At 44.4% G+C, this 21776-nt stretch overlaps 1 protein-coding gene across 1 annotated transcript in view; it reads right to left on the reverse strand.

Annotated features, from left to right (window-relative positions):
- Positions 1 to 8796, reverse strand: part of LOC130144291 (metabotropic glutamate receptor 5-like) — an 85245-nt gene extending 76449 nt beyond the window's left edge. Inside the window, exons 1-2 of the mRNA XM_056327722.1 lie at positions 8466 to 8796; positions 1 to 103 (exon numbers count right to left, since the gene is read on the reverse strand). The exon at positions 1 to 103 is cut by the window's left edge and continues 779 nt beyond it. The gene's annotated coding sequence lies outside the window, so the exon portion shown is untranslated. The remainder of the gene's footprint in view (positions 104 to 8465) is intronic.
- Positions 8797 to 21776: the final 12980 nt, after the last annotated feature.

Below are 21776 nucleotides of genomic sequence, written 5' to 3' on the forward strand. Positions count from 1 at the left end.
GTTGATGGTTAACCAGGAGTTTGCGTGTATTCTCTAAGAAGTCACCATCATCTCTGAGTGGACAGCTATGCAGAGCTGCACATGTTATCATAATCCTCATAACCTTAAAAAGTAATAAATAAGAGAAAGAGCTTTAAAATTCGTTATGAAATCAGCTTTATAATCTGTTTCAAAATTGCACCTATTCCTACTGCTCTCAATGACTGTAATACATTGTCTCCTGTATAAACTTGCTTCTGTCATTTTCAAGCTGGAAAATTTCATTGTACTTCAGTGTTTCATCATCTTAGGCTTGTGCTTCTGCTGGTATATATCAGTATATTTCTCCTTAACACACTCGTTTAAAAATTCTTTTGGGAAATATTTTCAAAAGCACAAAAGACAAGCAAGTATTTAATTCCATAGAAGAAAGATGTTGCCATTTCTAACATGTGTCTTCAAAACTAACTCACTTCACTTTCAGACACTTTGTATATCACAAATGCATAGGTCAAACAAATTTGCCTTGAGCTGTACTATGTTATCAATTACAGCACTAGGCAACTGCTGTTGACAAACAGAGCTGTTCTTGAAATATTCTAAGGAATGCAGAATCTGATTCTTCAAATCTGTAAATCTTTTTTTTCTTTGTAAGAGATAACATGAAACAAATTTACTTTTAAAATAAGTTAGGATTAAGATAACTGATTTTGGTATTAATAGTTGTTTTAAGCAGTGAATGTTTCAGCAGAGGAACAACAATTCTAAAACAACAAAGCAGTCAAATGATTTTCATTTTTCTATATCCTTAAATCAAAAATTGCCAACAAGCAATTAATTAGACAAATCCTGGTACTGTAGACAGCTATACTGACTTCTCTGGTAGAAAGAAGTCAACACAGAGACTATACAGATATGTTAGTGCCTAAAACATTTGATCTGCTATGTTTGCTGATAGTCTGCAATGCAATCTGCAATCAGCTTTAGTGTTGCTGAATGGTAAAAAAAAAAAAAAAAAAGAGAGAGAGAAAGAATCAGCAAAGAATTCGTATCTTGGGCTGTGGTTAATGGAACTTGAACATCTACTTGAAAATGTTCAGTACCTAACAGTGGATTTGCAGCAGGATGCTTCTGGTTTTAAACATAGTGCTTAAAACATAGTTTGTCCAGTTCTTGATCCCTGAGCACATTAAAGTATCATCTATTTTTCTACACCTGCCAGTGAATCCGTTGATAGTACAGAAAATTAAGTACACTCTTAACTCTAGGAAGAAGCTGAGCTACGTAATGAACCACATGCCCTGTTTCATTACTGACAGAACAACTGCAAAATTCTGGGACAGAGCCCGACCTCAGTTTTATTGACAGAAATTTTTGATGTAATAAAAAAAAATAAGTCTCCATATGTTTCAGACCTACCAATCATTTCTAATCCATTAACAATTACTCTAACAATGCTCAGATGTTGTAAAGTAAAAGAAACCCTTGGCACAGAAAATTTGCCTCTGTTTCTTCCAGGTTGAAAATCAAGCAGTATTTTAATCTTGAATTTACCCCTCACAGCTAGGTCATTCAGTACAATGTCAGAGTGAAAATATTCCTGATTCTGAGACAGGAAAACCTAAAAACACTTTTCTTCTTGATGTTAGAATCGCAGACTGGTTTGGTTTGGAAGGGACCTTAAAGATCACCTAGTCCCAACCCCCCTGCCATGGGCAGGGACCTTCCACCAGCCCAGGCTGCTCCCAGCCCCGTCCAGCCTGGCCTTGAGCCCTGCCAGGGATGGGGCACCCACAGCTGCTCTGGGCAGCCTGGGCCAGTGTCTCACCACCCGCACAGTGAACAATTTCTTCCTAATATCTAATCTAAATCTACACTCTTTCAGCTTAAACCCCTTGATTAATTATTATTTTACGTAGACACCTATAAATTATACATTATTTACACAGAGGAAATCATGCCATAGTTTCAGTGAGTGTTCTCAAATGAAATCCAGATCCTTAAAAAGAGAAAACATTGAATAGAACGTTTTTAATATTAATTTCAATATTAATAATTCCATGTAATATTAATCTTTAGTAATAGAAAGTGTTAACAATGAAATAAGATCCAGACAACTGTAGAACTCTTGAAGTTGGGTTGTTTTTTTTTTCTCTCTGTGAAGAGCTGGCTTATCAATACTGCAGCCTTTTGCCACTAAGGAATAACAGCAGTTCAATTCAAGTTAATTAGCCTCTAATTACAGAATATCACTACTGCTTATGTCTTCCAATTGTTTGTTCCGTGACTCTGAAGACAGTACCGTATAATTTGCAAGCAGTCCAAAGGATGAATGACAGGGGATATCTTTGTGCAATATCACAGCTATTAAATTCTAATACCTCCAATTAATTGAATGCATTATCACTTTTTAAAAATATGAATTATTTACTAACTTATTAACACTTCAACAGAAATAATATCTGTTATTTAAAACCATGGATGCTTATTTTTCTGAGCTTCTCAAATTAAGGCTACATGTACAGAGCGCAAGTATATGTACCATATGCCAGCTCTGCCTTAGACTGTAACTGGATATACAATTAGATGCCTTTTTATAACCTACCTGCCTGTGCAGCTGCATATGTATGAATAGAGAGAGCTCAGAGGATTGGGGGCAAGTTTATGACAAGCAAAACATAGTCTAATCCCCATACACAATTTTATTTCTACTACACACATTTACCAGGTTTCTGGTCACCTTTAATAATGGTGTTCTTGGTCTTACATCTATAGATTAAACAATTTCCATACAGGATATATGAGAACCAGAGGGCAGTAAGGCCATTTGTATCTTCTTCACTTCAAAGAACAGCTGTTTGATCTTCTCTGTCTACAGTTGTATCTATCAGTATAAAACTACAGGGTAAAGAATGAAATAAAGCTGAAGAACTCCTTTGTATTTATAGTTCCATAATATTAGCTGATCTCATGGCTAGGGGGTTCCTAGAGCCCAAAAGCAAGATCTGAAAGCAATCAAATCCTTCCACTCCATGGCATCCATGGGAAAAGAAGGGGCCAGATGCAGACTGCAATTGCTCCATAATTAATCAACTTTTTTCACATATTCCACTGTACTAAAGTGAAAGTCAATTTGCTTAGGACTTACAAAGCTGTTACTATTAACACCAAGTAAACTGCTTATGTTTTGTGGTATTAGATAGGACTCATATCCAAAGCATCCGAAGCAAATGCTTTCTGTGGGCTTTCACGATGCAGTGCAACAACTTGGAATTTATATTGGCATGGCTAAGTGAGCCTGCTAAATGTAGACGGATTTGTACTTGTATAATAGACATCTGGTTCTATGGGCTTACTCTCACTCTCACAAACCTAAAAATCATAGAATGGCTGAGGCAGGAGGGGACCTTGGGAAGCTGTCTGGTCCATCCACCCTGCTTAAAGCAAGTTGAACTAAAGCAGGTTTCTCAGCCTCCTGTCCAGTCAGGTTTTTAATATCTGTGAGGATGGAGACTCCACAATTTTGCTGGGCAACCTGTTTGACCACAGAGACAATAAAAAGTGTTCTTTTTTATGTTTAAACAGAATTTTCTGTATTTCAATTCATGCTTATTGCCTGTCATCATCCTTCCACTGGATACAGCTGGTTATGCCATGTGAAGATGCCCTGAGAGTAATCGGGTAACATGTCCCATTTTAGGCCAAAATAGCTGAGCAGAGAGCTGATAGACTATACACGGTAATTACATTTCCTGGAGAACATCTTCCTGAAGAGAAGACGGCCAAGGGAACTGTTCGAATATACAATTTAACTGCTCCTCTGTCCCAAGACAATCACATACAAGTCATTCCACATTTTGATTACCATTCTTTCCTACTACAGGAAGCTTATTATTACAAGGAGGATGAGTACTAAAATAAAATCAAGCAAAATTTCATAAGCTTAACTATAACTCCTGTTTAAATTGTTAGGGATAACCCCAAAGGGAATTTGGCATGCTATAGCTTTCAGACTGAGAACACAAGCATCAGCAGCATCAAAGACAGTGAACTCTTGAATGCATGCATAAAGTAACGGGAATTGTTTCCCAATTAACAATTTATCTGCATTTACTTGTTTTCATTGATGGACAAGCAAATCAACATACACAGCACTTAGGGTCAAATTTACTTTTCACACTGTTCAATTTTCTTCAGTGTCAAGGGAGTTCTTCCCAATTTACTGCAACATAAGCAAAATGGAATCAGGCACTTAATTAGCAGTGTATCAAGGTTCCTAGCTTATTTCAGCTATGGATCTAACTGCAAATTAATCCTGAAGTCACATGCTTTAACAATAGATGACAGACACTTTGGTCTCGGTCTTCTGGTGCACTAGCTTCACACTTGGAGCAACTGCAGAAGTAGTAAGGCAGAAGGAGAATTCTGCCTATCTGTCCTTTGCTCGGTCTTGCCCTAGACAAAAGTTTAAGGGCTACCCAGATGGCTGAAGACACAGATCTGATGAAGCACTCAACATGTTCCTATAACCTTGCTCTCCCTGGCAGCAAAAACTTTATATGCCAGTCTCTGTCAGGAGATATTCTCAGCTGCTCCTTTAGGGCAGAGTTCCAGCTACTTCATGTTGAGGTTTAACCGAGTAGAAAATGAGCGTCTGTAAAATTCCATGAAACATCACTCCTCAAAATTATTTATTTTAACCTCAAATGCAAGTCCATCTATATTAAAGAGTCTGTACAGACCGAAAAAACCGAGAAGAGATGTAACATCCAATGGCATGAATTAAATCTGGATCAAAAAGCAAACTAGGAACAGCAGTTCACGAAGGGCTGATTTTCCACTCTGTCCGTGGCTGAGAGTTTATCCATAGGGCTTGTCTGACTTAAGGGCTTCTACTACCGCAGGTGTAACTGTGTTTAAACCTGGAGAAGGAAACCCTTTCCCGCTGTGACTTAGGTTATTATAGCAGCGCCCACTAGTGACCCCGGAGTGAAGGGCCTGTCTCTTGCAGTCTGAATTCTCTTGGCTGTATGGCTTCTAACAGGTAAAACACGAACTCAGCAAAAGGAAGGGTTTGATTTAGCCTGTTTTCTACCAGGGGAAAAAAAAAAAAGAAAAAAAAAAAAAAAAGGCTTAAAAAGAGAGAAAGAGCAACACTTCTATTCAGGTTTCTTTTTTTGTTACAAGTTCATACATTTGCAGCCTGTTCATTCATAAGTGTCTAAATCTTCAGGCAGATTTAAGTAATAAAAATAAAATGCAGATTACTGAATCATAGACCAGCGCTGTGAAGGAGTGAGATCTGTGACGGTCCAATCCATGAAAGCACTTAGGCATAGGCTTAGTGTTAAGCACATGAAGAACGCTATTGGTCAAACAACCGTAAAAACTTATCTAAAGTTTAGTCTCTTTAAAGGATTTTTGTGATCAGAGCAATCACAAAAATGTAAGGTCCCAAAACTCATTGTTTTGTAGTGACAAATTTTACTTACACGCTACGTTTGTATAGGCTACCTGCTGACTAAATGCTTTCCAGACACTTCCTTACCATACATACTGCAATTAATTCAACGCCATCAGATATGACATAATATATGTTGATACAGATATGGATCAAATCAGCATATCCCAAGAATCTAACCTAGGGTTCACTATCAGAGAAGCAAAATTTTAGCAAGTAGTGTCAGTCCTGCCACTCACCTCACAGTGAAGATTTTTAGAGAGCAAAAGATCGAATAGCCTTAGAAAAACAATTACATAAGGAGAGAAACCTTTTGGTTCATCCTGATGGGAACCAATGTGAGGAAAAAGTGCACCTTCAGGATGCTAAGCCTTTGCTCAGTTCTGCTGGCTATTTGCACTGCAAACTCTAAGCACCCGGTTGAAGCTGTTCTGGCAGCCTACTCCCCAGTACGGTGGGGGGGGCTCAGTTGGCAGGAGGTCCCCCACACCCACTCCTCAGAGGTAATTCACTTTGGTCACAGAAAACCTGATGCACTCACATGGCCTTCAGATGAAAATCCGGAAATATGAGCACACTATTCTGTTTTTCATTTTCTACTGCTGTTTAAATTTTCTGTTCACAAAGAAAAAAATAATTTTAAAAAATTAAAAAGATCAAACAAACATTAGTCGTTGCAGTATCAGCTCTGTGAATTCCAGTGAGCACTGGATCAAGCCCCTTGACAAAGGAAACAGCCTGGTATGACAGGAAAGACTATGAATCAGTTTTCTGTAATTCCACTTAGAAATAGGAGGAAACTAAGCAGCACAGAAGAATTTTAACCATTTGGCCAGAACCGCTAGTGAAAATGACAGGCTAATGTGTTGATCTCATGCCTTCATAGATAATAAACACAGGCTACTATAATTATCGGCCAGATCCTTAGTGATCCCAAGAAGTTCTTCCCCATATTATGCCCACACACACGCAGTTTCTGGTTCATGAAACAATTTTGGTTTTAATATATAGGTGCTTAACTTCCCAGCAAAACTTGCAATGATCTCTGCGATTCCACTAAATATACTACTTACTGCTGCTGTTACCAAAACCTGTTATACCATATGAAGCAGGAACTAATAGCTCTGGTGGGATTTCAGCTGTAATCTTAGTCATTTTATTAACAAAACTGTATGATCTGGAGGAGGTGATCAAGAAAAAAGCAATAGCAATTCCAAAAGACATTTTCTAGCAAGTTGCAATGAGAGTGGTGTTACAGTGGCATTCCAGTACTACCACTAAATCAAAAAAGCCATAAACACGCTGGCAAATAAAATGACAAAGAATCTATATGGAGACCCCAGAAATACTCTCTGATGATTTGGAATAATAATTAACCCTGGCATCCCTGATCATGTAGCATAAATATCAACATGTAGTTAAAGTATTTGGGAATTTGCAAAATATTGGCATGTGATAGAGATGTTTAGGAATACGGTAACGAAAAAAGTCATGGAATATAGAAGAGCCTGGCAGTTAACTCCTCTATACATCTTTCTCTTTCAGGATTGTTTAGACTGGTATATTTTCAAGATGATCCTCCACCACTCCACTGTCGAGATGATCCCCCACTTTGTCCTCAAGACTAGAAGAAAGAAACGCCCGGCCGCCCCCTACACCCAGTCACCCCCACCGCCACCAGGGAGCCCTTCTCAGGGAGGAGATGGAATGGAAGTGGGGGTGCCGGGACGGCGGAGCCCCGGAGTGCAGGACAGGCTGTCTGCCGGAGGCGGGCAGCAGGCGGCAGGCGGCGGGCAGCGGGCGACGGCGGGGCGGGCGGGCGGCGGGCAGCGGGCAGCGGGCGGCGGGCAGCGGGCGGGCAGTGGCGGGGCGGGCAGCGGGCAGGGGGCGGGCAGAGGGCAGCGGGCGGCGGGCAGCAGCGGGGAGAGCAGCGGAAGACGAGCAGCGGCGAGGCGGGCGGGCAGCGGGCAGCGGGAAGCGGGCGGGCAGTGGATGGGCAGCGGGCGGCGGGCAGCGAGCAGCGGGAAGCGGGCGGCAGGCGGGAAGCGGGCAGCGGATGGGCAGCGGATGGGCAGCGGATGGGCAGCGAGCGGCGGGCGGCGGGCAGCGGCGGGGCGGGCAGCGGGCGGAGGGCGGCGGGCGGGCAGCGGCGGGGCGGGTGCTGTCCCTGGTGCTGAGCACCGCCCGCCGCCAGCGTTCGCCTCCCGGCAGGTTTAAATAAAGAAAAAAAACCCCAACCTAAAAATCAACCAGTGATAAAAATTGCCACGATGGTCACATTTGTCATGCAGGAGCACATTTTTTTATAAATAATTAAATACATCGAGCTAGGTCTTAGGGCAAACTATTGGGCAAGGTTAACTCCCAGCATAGCCACCTGCACTGCTACAACTAAGTGGCTGTGCATACAGACGTAGATGTGTGTATATACACTGGTTTTTAGGTCTCTGCTTCCCTGCTCGGTTAGTGGTATCGCTGTCCTTCTCAACCCTTAATGAATCGTTTTTGCACACAGAGACATTAGCTCCGATTATTAAATAAGGAACAGACGGGACTCGCCGAGCAGAGCCAAAGTGATTTGTCCCAAGGTCACACAGAAAAGTCTATGGCTGAGCTAAGCCTGGCCGTCTCTGGAAAACAAATTCATCCCCGTTTCCATTATCCCTTCCTGGCAAGACAAATCCCCACTGGTGAACAGAAGGGCTATATCACACGCACCACCGAGCCCAGGTATTGCAGTGCACCAGTCCCCCCCAGCCCCACACATATCCTGCTCCTGGCGAGGGATCAGTGCCTGCTGCCCTCCAGCGCCCCGACCCGTTGATGCCCCAACAGCCCCTGGAGGTGCACCCCACCGCTTGGCTTGCTGCCCCCCCAGGAGCCGTGCTTGTCCTCCGGCAACCAGGGCACAGAGAAAAAGCAGGCGGGAGGGAGGGAGGGAGGGGAAAGAGTTCCTGCCCTATCCACAGGGTTTCTGTCTGCAGCCCAGGGCATACAAATCCTCTCTCCCACCCCGCAGCATTACCTTGTCAGCAGTAGCTATTGCTTCTTCCTACAGTGGCGGCAAAGGGGTCCTTTTGGTGGCAATAATCAAGACGGGTAGGGGTAGGCACCTCCTATTTTCAGCCACGGCAGAGATAGCATTCCTTGCACAAACCTTCTGGAGCTGAATAATCCTCAAATGCTTCTGCAAAGATCACCAGCAGGTGAGCCCCACTCGGCTAGCATTGTCACTCCTCCAGCTACGGGCACATCCTGTTTTCTTCTGATCACAGGCAAATGCTGAGGACCGAGTACCCTACCCCCGCGAACGCACGCACATACACACACGCCATGCAACACGCTGTTCTCTCAGCATCGCCCAAGTCTCATTTGCAAGAGGCGTGAATGGTCCCTGGATTTAAGGAGGGGGGGTGGGGGGTGGGGGTGGGGGGCGGGCGTGAGGAGGAGGAATAAACAAACAAACGATGAAACAACAGACGGATTTTTGCTCTCTGCCACCACAGCCTTGGTCTTCCTAAATACTTGCTGCAGCTTGACCCACCTGCTTAAACACCTCCGCCCCTCCTCATACATTCACGGCGGCAACCGCTCTGCATTTCCTGCATTCTGCCCAGCGAGAAAATCTCTCCAGATGCTCTGAAGGTTGCAAAGTCCCCCCATAAACTGACACTTCCCTCCCGTCCCTACCCTCCAGCAGGTAAGAAAGTGGTGATCAGCTCAGAACAGCATTATCCGAAGAAAAAGAGAGCAAAAAAAAAAAAAAAAGAAGAAAATAAAAATAAAAGCGATAGCTGCTTCGGGAGTGTGTTTAAAACCGAGTGGCGGGGAAGAGTTTACCCCTGCAGTCCCGGCGGCCTTTTGCGAACTGGCTCCGCCAAAGTTTTCCCGTCCCCCTGGGACCCTCTGCAGCACCTGCTGGTCCGCGCCTGGGGGCCGAGGGGGCCCTTCAAACCGGGAGAGCACCGGGCTTCAGCACAACTTTTTAGTGCCACCAAGTGGCACAGATCCCTCTAGGAAACCAAGCAGCCTGCCAGCCCTGGGCTCTACCTGCTGCTCCCTGGCAAGGGGACACGGGGTGCGGGGGAGGGGGCGAGAGCAGCGACCACCCCCCACTACACACACACAAATACACACTGAGACAGCGCTATCAGGCAGCAAGGGGGGACTGTTTGCCACTGGAAGGACGGGTCGCCCTCTTCAGCCCTCGCCCCTTCCCTTGGCTGCGGGGCGGCAGCACCGGGCACGGTGGGAAGAGGAGCGATGCCCCTGCCCTTGGCTGCCGGCGGGATGTGCCCCCCCCGCTCCTCTCCCCGCCGGCCGCCCCCCCGCTCCTCGCCGCCGCAGGTGCCACCTGCAGCCCCCCCGGCCCTGCCGAGCTCCCTCCCCTCTGCTCCCCCGCCCCGGGCTCCCTGGACCCACAGGCGCTGCAGTTCCCTGCCAGCCCCCTGGCTTCTCAACCAGCATCACTGGACCGTTCCTGCGAGCCCACAGGCAGGCTGCTTCTTTGCCTGCCTTCTGCCCACAAGCTCGGTGCCCCCCGGCCCTTCTGCTACCCCACCCTCCCACAAACCCCACAGCACCTTTCTCACAGTTGGCTACCTGCTCCCCACACATCCACCTTTTCTGGGTTCACCTTTCCCTCCGAAGCCAGCCGAGGCTTTACCTTCTCCTCCGGCATCCCTGCACCCTCCCAAAGCTTCCCCCCCGGCTCCCCCCCTTCTCCTCCTCCCTCTCACGGCTCAGCCCTACACACCCAGGCTCCTGCCCTCATTCACACCCCGCCGTCCCGCTCCTCTCCCGCCGGCGGCACCGCACCGCACCGCACCGGTCCGCCGCCCGGGGTGGGCAGGACCCCCCTGGCACATGGCCGGGCACGATGGCTCTGGGGATTGGGGGTGGGGGGCTGGGGAGGCGGGGGGCGGGTAGGAGGGGTCCTAGGTAGCCTGAGCCCTGACAAACTTAACACCTCCCCACACTCCTTATTGCAACAGCAGCAACGACAGGCACGGAACCATCTCAACACATTGCCAGACAGAGATGGTCTCTTCGTTCACCGCTATCCTTAGTAAATAAATAAATAAATAAATAATAAAGCAAATGCCATTTAAGTAAGAGCTGATTTGGCATTTAAAAGGCTGCTGGGTCCAACCATTTACCAGGCTGTATTTGTAGGGGAGGATTAGCTCGTGCATCCATTTCTGAGAATTAACAGCCCTTCTCTGCTGCTGCTCCACAGCCTGGCACTCCCTGTTGGTTCCCCCTCTCAGGTTGCTGCTTAAAATATTTATTTTTTTTTTTAAACAACTACTGAATGACCCAAATCCTAGCTGCTGCTTGATGTGGCTCCCCCAGGGTGACTACATTGCTACATCCAACCTGCATCATGTCCTTCTCTGCACCTCTGCCCGTCTGAGGTAACTTTGATGAAGTTGTTGAGGAGCAGAGGAAGGACACTCTTGCTGTGGCTTTATCCATGCTCCTAAACCTCTGTGATCTCTTTACGGCTGTCTCTCTTCCACCAGATTACTGGCTTGATTTTTGTCCCAGAGGGTGAAGGGTAGGGATCCTGTATGTCCTTACCAAGTGTGGAGCCTGGCCTCTTTCTCCTTCACATCCTCCTTCAGTCCCAGCCTGGGACTGGCTGGGAGCCCATCATCTGGCACCTGCTTCACATCATTCTCCAGCTCTCCTGGTTCCTCCAGTTGCTGAAGGCCTGGCAGAGCCTAGTCCTTAAAACAGAGGGCACTGTGAGTATGTGCACGTGTGGCTCTCACTGTTTGTTCCATCTGCTCAGCTCCAGGAGCCTCTGAGCTGGTGCTTGAGGGGATGGAGATAGGTTACGTGGGAGTGGAAAGCCTACTAGTTACCAAGGGCTTCTCCATTCCTGTCACTGCCCTGGTGGGGTGATGGGTAGAGAGCATCCTTCTTCTTCCTCCTCACACTCTTGCTCCCCTCAGACATTGTCTTTCCTATTAACCATGGGCCATGAAATTACTGGAAGGTTGGGAGGCTGAAGACAGAGAAAAAGAAGGGACAAATATTTGTAGAGAAAGCACAGGTTGGAGGAAGGAGGGAAGGGATGTGTCTGTAGGAGGTTAAGGTGAGACTGAAGGCAAAGTAGTATTACTGTGCACAGGGGCCCTGGAAGGAAGCAATGTCAGAGAGGTCTGGGGAGAGGGGAGGTGCCATGGCTTTGCTGGGGTGTCACAGCAGTTCTCTGCCTTCCCCCGGGACCCTGTGTGTGATGAGGGAGTCAGAAAGCAGTCACATCTCACTGGCAACAGAGACAGCCAGCTGGCTGGCAGGATGGTGGGTGACCCACACCAGCGGGACACAGAGTTGTGTGGATGCAGCCACAGTGGATGCAAAGCAGCTCCTACACACACATCCCCAAGAACTCCTTGTGAATCACAGCCCAGAGTCAGAGTTCACTGTGCCAGATGTTTGGAGCAGCTGGACCAAAGATTAAAGTAAGCAAACAGAGTGGATGGGGGTGGCCATGGCACTTACATTCCTAATGCCTCTCACTGACCTTTTAAACAGGATTCCAATAAATACAGATATATAAAAGGCTCTTTTCCTTTGCTCTTTTCCTCCCCCTTTCTCCCCTGCTCCCTTCCCATCATTCACAACCATTTTACAGAACCCATAAAAATTAGTCACCGCCTTCTTCACTGAGGGTAGATTATTTTTCCTCTACTGGAAAATTTCCCCTCCTATTTTGACACTATTTTTAAAGTAAATAAAATGAAAGCTTCCTGTACCTGTTTGCAAGAGCATCAGTAAAAAATAAATAAACCAGTACCTGAATGAGACATAATGAATACATTTTATAAACCTGGTATTGGTAACAGTCATTACTTCTGTGGCAGTAACACCTATAGCTACTAACACATTGGGCAAGGCTGAACATGTTCTGAATCTGCACTCTGAGAGGATCATGCGTACAGAAAATTGCAGGGGTAAAAAGAGTACGAATCAATCCGTAGGTATAATATATCTCCAAAAACCTCGTTAACCACTCTACCACATTAAGACTGAAAATAATAAAGCTAAGGGAATACTAATTTGCATTATCCTCAGTTCCAAAATTAATAAACCCTGTAGGACACAGGCAACAGTCAAAGACAGAGTGTGGTCAAGAAGGTGATATTCTACTGGCCCAGGTGAGCCAAGTGCCTGCTTTCCTATAACGTAATCTGTAAAACAAGCTCAAAAAAAAAAAAAAAACCAACCCAAAAGTATATAATGTATTTGTATACACATGTATATATACATATACAATATTTACTCCCTACTAGACAAGATGGAGGAGATAGAGCAAGGTGGGAACAATCTAATATGCTTACAGTTTACCACAGTTAAAATCAAGACAATTATTCTTGCTTCCCAGGCAAGTAGCTTATGGCATGTCTGTTATGAAGGAGACTAAAAAGGTGCAAAGCATGCTAAACAACACATTTTAAAAGAAAACAGTAGCCTGCCAGGGTGTAATAAAGGGGCTACTCTCAGAATCTTTAGTTGGTGGTGTCCTTCCAACCTTGAGGAATGCAAGGGACTGACTTAAATTTCTACTTTGTAGAGTTTTATGTAAACTTTGTGTCCACTTCAGAGTGGATACAGGGAAATTGTCTTTTGTAGGGTGCAATTCATCTGATCTGCCTTATACATTTTGTTTAGGATGACAAAGAAAGAAGCATTAAATTGTGCCCACTTATATTCATAGATTCCAAAATGTACCTATTCCTCATAAAAATATCTATATTGTACCAGTGTGCTTTTCAGGAATTTATGACTAATTTTTTGACTCCTGCTTGTGCATAGGTGTAAAGGAGGCCCTGAAATGCCCAACACTTCCAAGACTGTTCTATTTCTGTGCAAGGAAGCTACCCAGCTCTTAGTAGCTGGGAAAACTCAGGAATCTCAAACTGAACCTAGATTAGAAACTCCAACATTATGCAGTCCCTGGGTAAGGATTCTTGCCATAGATTTAGATTTGGAATCTATGACTAAAGGTGTCTATAAGCTGTCCTTTGGTCTGGCCTTTATGCTCATCAGTGGAAAACAGGATATCAGAAAGGAAGACAGAATACAGAGCTCTCAGGAGGGCGCTTGCAAGAAGAACATAAAAGGGAAACACAAACTCATGCATATGTATGGAGATTTATGTGAGTAATGGGGTGCATCAGATGTGGATAAAAAATTGTAGAATACAGAAGCCCTCAGATTTGCCCACAAAAAATATTTTAGGAGAATGAAACCAGTTTACAGGGCATCTGAATAAAAAACACAAAATGGTTTAATTTACTCTAGGGAATTGTTCCATGTGTCCTCCCTGTAATTCCATCTTTGTTCTTTCCAGAAAGTGAATTTCATGTCTAAAGTGGCTATACTTGCCAAAATGGGTAAGTAGAACTTTTGCAGCATTGCGCCTCTGATTCATATTAGTAGGAGTATTCAGGATCAGTAACTCCAGCTGTGGAAATTTGACTTACATTTTACCTTATAAATAACAGTATTATTGCTATTATTCAAGGTCACAGTGATGTTATTTCAATTGTTATAAGCATATTCAATTTTGTAAAATTAATTAAAAAAAAAACATTTATGTGATTTCTTCTTGTTTCTTCTGTTATTTCCAATATCTTTAAGTTAAGTATGTATGCATTTATGTCCAGCTACCTTCTCCTGTGCAATTCCCATCACTTTTTTCTACCAAAGACTTCAATCGCACTTGACAAGTGACTCAAAACTGATGTGTGAAGAACTTAGTTAAATGCAATCAGTGTGCACACATTGAAAGGAGTGCTGGGGTGCTGGGGACATAGACAGACATCCCTATTGAAATTTGTAGAAATGCATGACTGTATATTGAAAAAAAATAAAAATTAAATAACACTAAGCTTCTCAGGAAACTCCATGCCTTCCTGAGACTGTTTTTTTCTGTGCTGTGGAAATTGATTTAGCGCTCTCATATCATTCAATATCTGATACTGATGCTCCTATTTCTACCCAGTGCCTCACCACCTCACAGTAAAAAAATTCTTCCTTATATTTAATCTAAATCTACTCCCTTTCAGTTTAAAGCCATTCCCCCTTGTCCTGTCACTGCCTGCCCTTGTAAAAAGTCCCTTTGCAGCTTCCTTGTCGACCCCTTTAGGCATTGGCAGCTGCTCTAAGGTCTCCCTGGAGCCTTCTCTCCTCCAGGCTTAACGATCCCAACTCTCAGCCTGTCTTCACAGGAGAGGAGCTCCAGCCTCTGATCATCTTCTCATTCCTCCTATGGACTCACTCCAACAGGTCCCTGTCCTTATGCTGGGGGCCCCAGAGCTGGAGGAAGTATTCCAGGTGGTGTCTCATGAGAGCAGAGCAGAGGGGCAGAATCACCTCCCTTCACCTGCTGGCCACGCTGCTGGTGATGCAGCCCAGGATACAGCTGGCATTTTGATCTGCAAATGCACATTGCCGGGCCTTGTTGAGCTTCTTGTCCACCAACACTCCCAAGTCCTTCTCCTCAGGGCTGCTCTTAATCCATTCATTCTCTGCCCAGCTTGTATTTGTGCTTGGAATTGCCCTGACCCACATGCAGGACCTTGCACTTGGCCTTGTTGAGCTTCATGAGGTTCACACGGGCCCGCATCTCAAGCCTGTCAAGGTCCCTCTGGATGACATCTCTTCCCTCCATCATGTTAACCGCACCACACAGCTTGGTGTCATTGGCAAACTTGCTGAGGGTGCACTCAATCCCAGTGTCCATGTTGAACAGCTGTCTATAGAGGGCCTCATCCACTCAGTCTTCCTGGTCAGGTGGCCTGTAGCAGACCCCTGTAATGTCACCTGTCCCTGCCCTCCCTTTAATCCTGACCCATAAATTCTTGGTTGGCTACTCATCCATCCCCAGCTCCATGCATTCCAGCTGGTCATTGGCTATTGTGGACAGCTGCCCTTTGGTTGGAGGCCACCTTCAGGACTACCCTGCATGGAAACAGAGTATAAACATGATGAGTTTCACCTGAACAAAACTTTCCTCCAAATGAAAGTGGCAAAACGTCACTGCAGTGCTGCACACTAGTCACTCCACTGGTGCATTTCAGCTGGAACACTGTTATTTTAGCTATTCTTAGCCAGCTGATTCCTCCTGTTGACACTGAGATCTGATTCCTGTTCCCTCCATGAACAAAGGAGGTTGGCAAAAGACTGGGAAACACGTAGCACAGAACAACCTTGCTCCAGCAGTAACACAGACGCACCAGCACGTGGCTGGCTGGCAATCCACCTACCACCGAATGTGACTTGGAGCCGGCTCTGTCTCCTTGCTTGTAGCTCTTTCTGTGCAAAATGTCAGCTGGGAAGGTTCTGTAAGAGTGGCAGGAGTCATAGGCACAGAATAATTTCAGTCCTTCCACTTCCAGTAGTAGATCAAAAAGAGAGAAAAAGAGAACTAAGGCCAGCAGTAACCAAAAGGTGCTATGTTTGGTATATAGCTTTAAATTATAAACCTCCAATATTTCTTTCCTAGGTAAACAATTACTGCAGTTACTATAGGAACACTAAGTTGGCAAAAAGGTCTTTGTATTTTGAAGATGACTACTTTTTTGAGACCCAGCAATGAGAGTGGCGATTTTTCACAAATTTACAATTTCTGTCAAATTAAGTTTTTTTCATGGCCCATTGAAGAAGCAGGTGCACCTCAATTTCTTATTGGCATAACTTCAAGCACTGAGCAATCTTCTGAGTTTCTGAAATGGGCTTTTTTCATTCCAGAAATGGAAGAGGTCGATGAAGAAAATTTGAACTATAGTTAAATACCGAATGCAGTTCCCTTCACTTTCATATTCCTCTATTTTTCCTTAGCTAAACCTAGGTACACAAACACTCAACATGTTTGCTTTGTCAAACTGCATGTTTCTCACAATAGCCAACCTTTTCTTATATAAAAAGAAATATTTTTTTTTCCTTTGACTACCAATGCCTACTAAAAGAAAACACAACTGAAAGAAAAACAGTTTGATTGTTGGATGCTATGTGGCCCTTGATGTCAAGGGCTGTTTTATGAAGACAAAACCACTGCTGAACAGTCATATTCCATTTATACTTAGAGCTTCCCCAATATCTCTCCTGGCTTCTTCATTCAAGGTCAAAATAGTTGTGCCATGGTAGTGTGCTGTCTGAATAATCTCATTGCTGATGGACAAAAATTATTTCCAATAACAGTCAAGTATGTACAACTTAGGTATTGAGAGTGGGTGTACAACGGAACACTCCTTATCAGACACAGACTACCGTAATGAGATATCCACCTCTGGTCATCTATACTCTCTTCATAATCATGTAATCATAGAATCACAAAGTCATTGAATTGTTTAGGTTGGAAAAGAGCTTTAAGACCATCGACTCCAACTGTTAACCTAGTGCTGCCAAGTCCATGTCCCTAAGCACCATGTCTACACGTCTTTTAAAAACCTCCAGGGGTGGTGATTCAACCACCTCCCTCAACAGCCTCTTCCAATGCTTGACAACCCTTTTAGTGAAGAGGCTTTTCCTAATATCCAATGCAAACCTCCCCTGGTGCAACTTCAGACTGTTGCCTTCTGTCCTATCCCTTGCTACCTGGGAGAAGAGACCTGCCTCCACCTGCCTACAGCCTCCTTTCAGGCAGCTGTAGATAGCAATAAGGTTCCCCCTCAGCCTCCTCCTCTCCAGGCTAAACAAGCCCCATTACTTCAGCTGCTCCTCATCAGACTTGTGCTCCAGCCCCTTCCCCAGTTCCATTGCCCTTCCCTGGACACGCTCCAGCCCCTCAGTGTCCCTTTTGCAGCGAGGGGCCCAGAACTGAACCCAGCATTCTAGGTGTGACCTCACCAGTGCTGAGTACTTGGGGATGATCCCTTCCGTAGTCCTGCTGGCCACACTGTTGCTGATACAAGCTAGGATGTTATTTGCCTTCTTGGTCACCTGGGCACACTGCTGGCTCATGTTCAGTCAGCTGTCAACCAGCACCCCCAGCTCATTTACCAGACAGCTCTTCAGTCTTCCCTGAGCCCATAGCGCTGCCTGGGGCTGGTGTGACCCAAGTGCAGGACCCAGCACAGAGCCTTGTTGAACCTCATACAACTGACCTTGGCCCATCAATCCAGCCTGCCCAGGTCCCTCTGCAGAGCCTTCTTATCCTCAAGCAGATCAACACTCCCCCCCAACTTGGTGTCATCTGCAAAATTCCTGAGCGTGCACTCGATCCCCTCGTTCAGATCATTGATAAAGACATTAAACAGAGCTGCCCCAGTCCTGAGCCCTGGAGAACACTATTTGTGTCCAGCCACCAACTGGATTTATCTCCATTCACCACAACTCTTTGGGCTTGGCCATCCATCCAGTTTTTTACCCAGAGAAGAATACACCCATCTAAGTCATGAGCAGCTAGTTTCTGCAGGAGAATGCTGTGAAAAATGGTGTCAAATGCTTTACTGAACTGTGGATGGTAGACAACACCCACAGCCTTTCCACTATCCACTAAGTGGGTCACTGTGTCTTAGAAGGAGATCAGGTTAGACATGCCTTTCATAACCCGGTGCTGGCTGAGTGTGATTGCCTGTTCTCCTGCACATGCCAGATGATGGCACTCAGGATAACCTTTCTCCATAACCTTCCCCATCACCGAGGTCAGGCTGACAGGCCTGCAGTTCCCCGGATCCCCCTTCTGGCCCTTCTTGTAGATGGGCATCGCATTTGCTCATTTCCAGTCACCTGGAACCTCCCTGGTTAGCCGAGACTGGTGGTAAATGATGAAGAGTAGCTTGGCAAGCACTTCTGTCAGCTCCTTCAGTAACCTTGAGTGGATCCCATTCAGCCCCTGAGACCTGTGCTTGTCTAAGTGGGGTGGCAAGATTGTGTTAGGGGGATTATGGGGGCTTCATTCTTCTCCCTGTCCCTGTGTTCTGTCTCAGGGAGGTGGGTACCAGAGAGCAACTGATCTTACTCTTAAAAACTCGGACAAAGAAGACATTAATTACCTCAGCCTTTTCTTCATCCTTTGTCACTGTGTTTCCCCCCACATCCGATAAACAGTGGAGATTCTCCTTTTGTTGCTAATGTATTTATAGCAACATTTTTTTATTGTCTTTTACCTCAGTAGCCAGATTAAGTTCTAGCCAGGCTTTGGCCCTTCTAATTTTCTCCCTGCATAACTTCATGACATCCTTATAGCCCTCCTGAGTGGTCTTCTCCTTCTTCCAAAAGTCATAAACTGTCTTTTTTTCCCTGAGTGCCAGCCAAAGCTCCCTGTTCAGCCGGGCCGGTCTTCTGCCCCGCTGGCTCTTCTTTCAGCACATGGGGACAGCCTGCCTCTGTGCCTTTAGGATTTCCTTCTTGAAGCACGCCCAGTCTTCCTGGGCTCCTTGGCCCTTCAGGGCTGCCTCCCAAGGGACTTTGTCAACCAGGCTCCTAAACAGGCCAAAGTCTTCTCTCCAGAAGTCCACGATAGTGGTTCTGTTAATTCCTCCTTCTCTGAGAAACGAAAACTGCAACATTTCATGATCACTGTGCCCAAGAGGGCCTCCAGCCACCACATCACCCACAAGTTCTTCTCTGCTCACTAACAACAGGTCCAAGGGGGCACCTTCCCTAGCTGGCTCCCTCACCAGCTGTGTCAGGAAGTTACTTTCCACACATCCTCCAGAAACCTCCTGGACTATTTCAGTTGAAGCTCGTCAGTTAAAGTTCCTCACAAGAACAAGGGTTAGAGACTTTTTCCAGCTGCACCAGTCAATAGAGAGGAACTGGTACTTTGGTGATGCAATTAGTGTCATCCCTAAGAGGTCTTCAAGTGAATTTAACTTAAGATTGACTAATTTATGGAAGCAAAACTAACTAATTGAGGAGCAGATACCTGCCTTATAAACTGTTATAGTTAGGTGGGATGAACACATGCCATGATTTCCTTTAAAAAGCAAACCTAACATTTATAAAGCTGTCTGATGAAGTAATTGCCAAGACCCAGGTATAAAATTCTTTTTGGGGAGTGAGGGGAACATCTGTCTGTTTTTTCCCCAGTGCAGGCCACTAGCTGAATATAAAATTTAAATGTTCCCTTCCCCACTTTTTCTGTGCTTAAATGTTAGGCTGTGCATTAAAGCAGCTCAGAGACATGGTGTGCTCAAGAACACGGCGCTATTCATTTGTCAAACCCACCCTATTGTACATATTTCTAATGCAGCTACTCCCACAGCATTGAGCTGACAGGAACACCTATCACAGTGCAGCCCCACTGAGATTCCCAATGCGAATTCTGACTTTAGGAAGCCATTTGAAAAAATCCCACTGTGGCCCCAAGAAGTTCCGAGACATAATTTCAGACTTAAATAGGATTGAAAAAAAAGAAATATATGAAAAAAAATTGTTTGGTTAGAATTCTATCTCTGAAGAAGGCCTGATGGATGAGCACTTGGATCATCTCTGAGGGAAGTAGAGGTAAAAAAGGATAAAGAATGAACAAGAGAACAAGAAAACCCATCTCACTCAAACTGTGTTTTGGTAGAAAAAAAATCAGGTGGGTTTTTCTTTGTTGGTTTTTTTTTTTTTTTCTGAGAGTATCAGTACAGAGGCCACTACACTGTCTTAGAAAACTGCAGTAACTTCTCCATGTTTCTACTAGATCACTAGAGAGGCCAAACGTTTGTCTTTCTTGTTCCCATACTTTTCTTAAAAGCAGTGGTTTCTTTCTTAAATATCTATCTATCTATCTTATATATGAGAAAGGAAGTAGTCAAAATCTGTCATTCCCTACTTATCTGATGTGAAGCTGGAGTGAGAGGAACATGAGTCTGGTTAAAAACATATAATACCCAAAGCCTGCATTAAGACAGAAAAATAATTATTTTTATATAGGTGAATAGTTTCTTGATTGGTCCTGAGCCAGTACCCACTGAATAAAGAACATAAATGGAAATGACATGAAAAAAAGGCCAGAATTAAGACAGAGAAACAGCTTAATCTCTCAAGTGGCTGGAGGACGTGACAAAGGAGAAGACCAGTGGTTACATGTAATGCCAAAGCTGTAATAATGTCTTATGCATATGTTACCGCAAGTAAGTCGGAGAGGTATTGTTTTAAACAGAAATACAGCCTTCTGCTGTACCGAAAAAAGAATCAACCCACAACTCTCACTCACCAAGTCAATGTTCATACATAAACTGGCCCCAAAACATTGTTTTATCCACTGGTCTATTAACCACAATACAGGGAGAGAAACATAACTCTCATAATATGGTCAATTATTTTGTTAGGACCATATTTGAGCAGACAGTTCCTTCTGAGGTGACATTAATGTTTTCCCAGTAAAGGGCTTCAGTTTGTTAGGCTTTTGAGAAATACCAGTACTAACTCTGATTTCTTGAGACTGTTCTTTTGTTTACAAATAAAGCAACATGAATTTGCTTACATGGAGTTTAACATCTTGGAAACCAAGGATGTAAAAGCTTTGCTGATACAGTGAGGGAATCAATTGCACAAGACGTTATCAGCCTATGTATATTTTTTTCCAGTTTTGTACACAAAGAATTTGCAGCCTGTCTTTGAGATTGACACTACTGACATTATTCTTTCAGCAGCAAGAGGACACCTGTGAATTCTCTAGAAATACCCTTAATAATTTCAGTCAAGAAATTAATCTAAAGAACAGGATTTAAGTGTGGAGGAAGACTGTGAAACAACTCCAAAGAGTACAATTAATTTGGCAATCATTTTCTAATTTAAAGAAGATTTAGAGAATGTACCTTGCCATATTTTCTTTGCGATCACATTCAAGAAAATCTTTCCAATGATGAGAAGCTTGTTGCATGTGTTGACACAAAACAAATTAATCCTGTAGCCAGAAGCAAATTATTAAAAAAATGTTTCTGGAATAGATAAGAGAGTTTTAATATAACATTAGGAAAATCATGAAAATCACCTTAACCATCTACATATTCAGCCCTGTGTCCTCACAATTCAGCATGGTATGTAAACATGCTATCAGGTCAATTGATGTGATAGGCAGTATTCACCAGACCTCACTTTGGGCTTTTGTGATGTAGATTCATTATTTTTTTCAACTCTGTTCGTACCAAGATGCAATATCAAAATGTAATTTAACAAACCACATTCTCTTTTCAAAAATTATCCCTTCTAAAACACCAAACTTTGCTCTGTTGCAGTCCTGTAAACTGCAGTCCTCCAGGGTTTTAATATCACAGCTGTCCATGTAAATTAGGTTTTATGGGTTTGTTACCATTTGAAAACTCTGCAGATTATCATCTTGCTGTGTGACCTTCTCTTGAACCGGTTCAAATGATCAGGA

The sequence above is a fragment of the Falco biarmicus genome, chromosome 2, assembly GCF_023638135.1.
Source record: "Falco biarmicus isolate bFalBia1 chromosome 2, bFalBia1.pri, whole genome shotgun sequence".
Taxonomy (NCBI): Eukaryota; Metazoa; Chordata; class Aves; order Falconiformes; family Falconidae; genus Falco; species Falco biarmicus.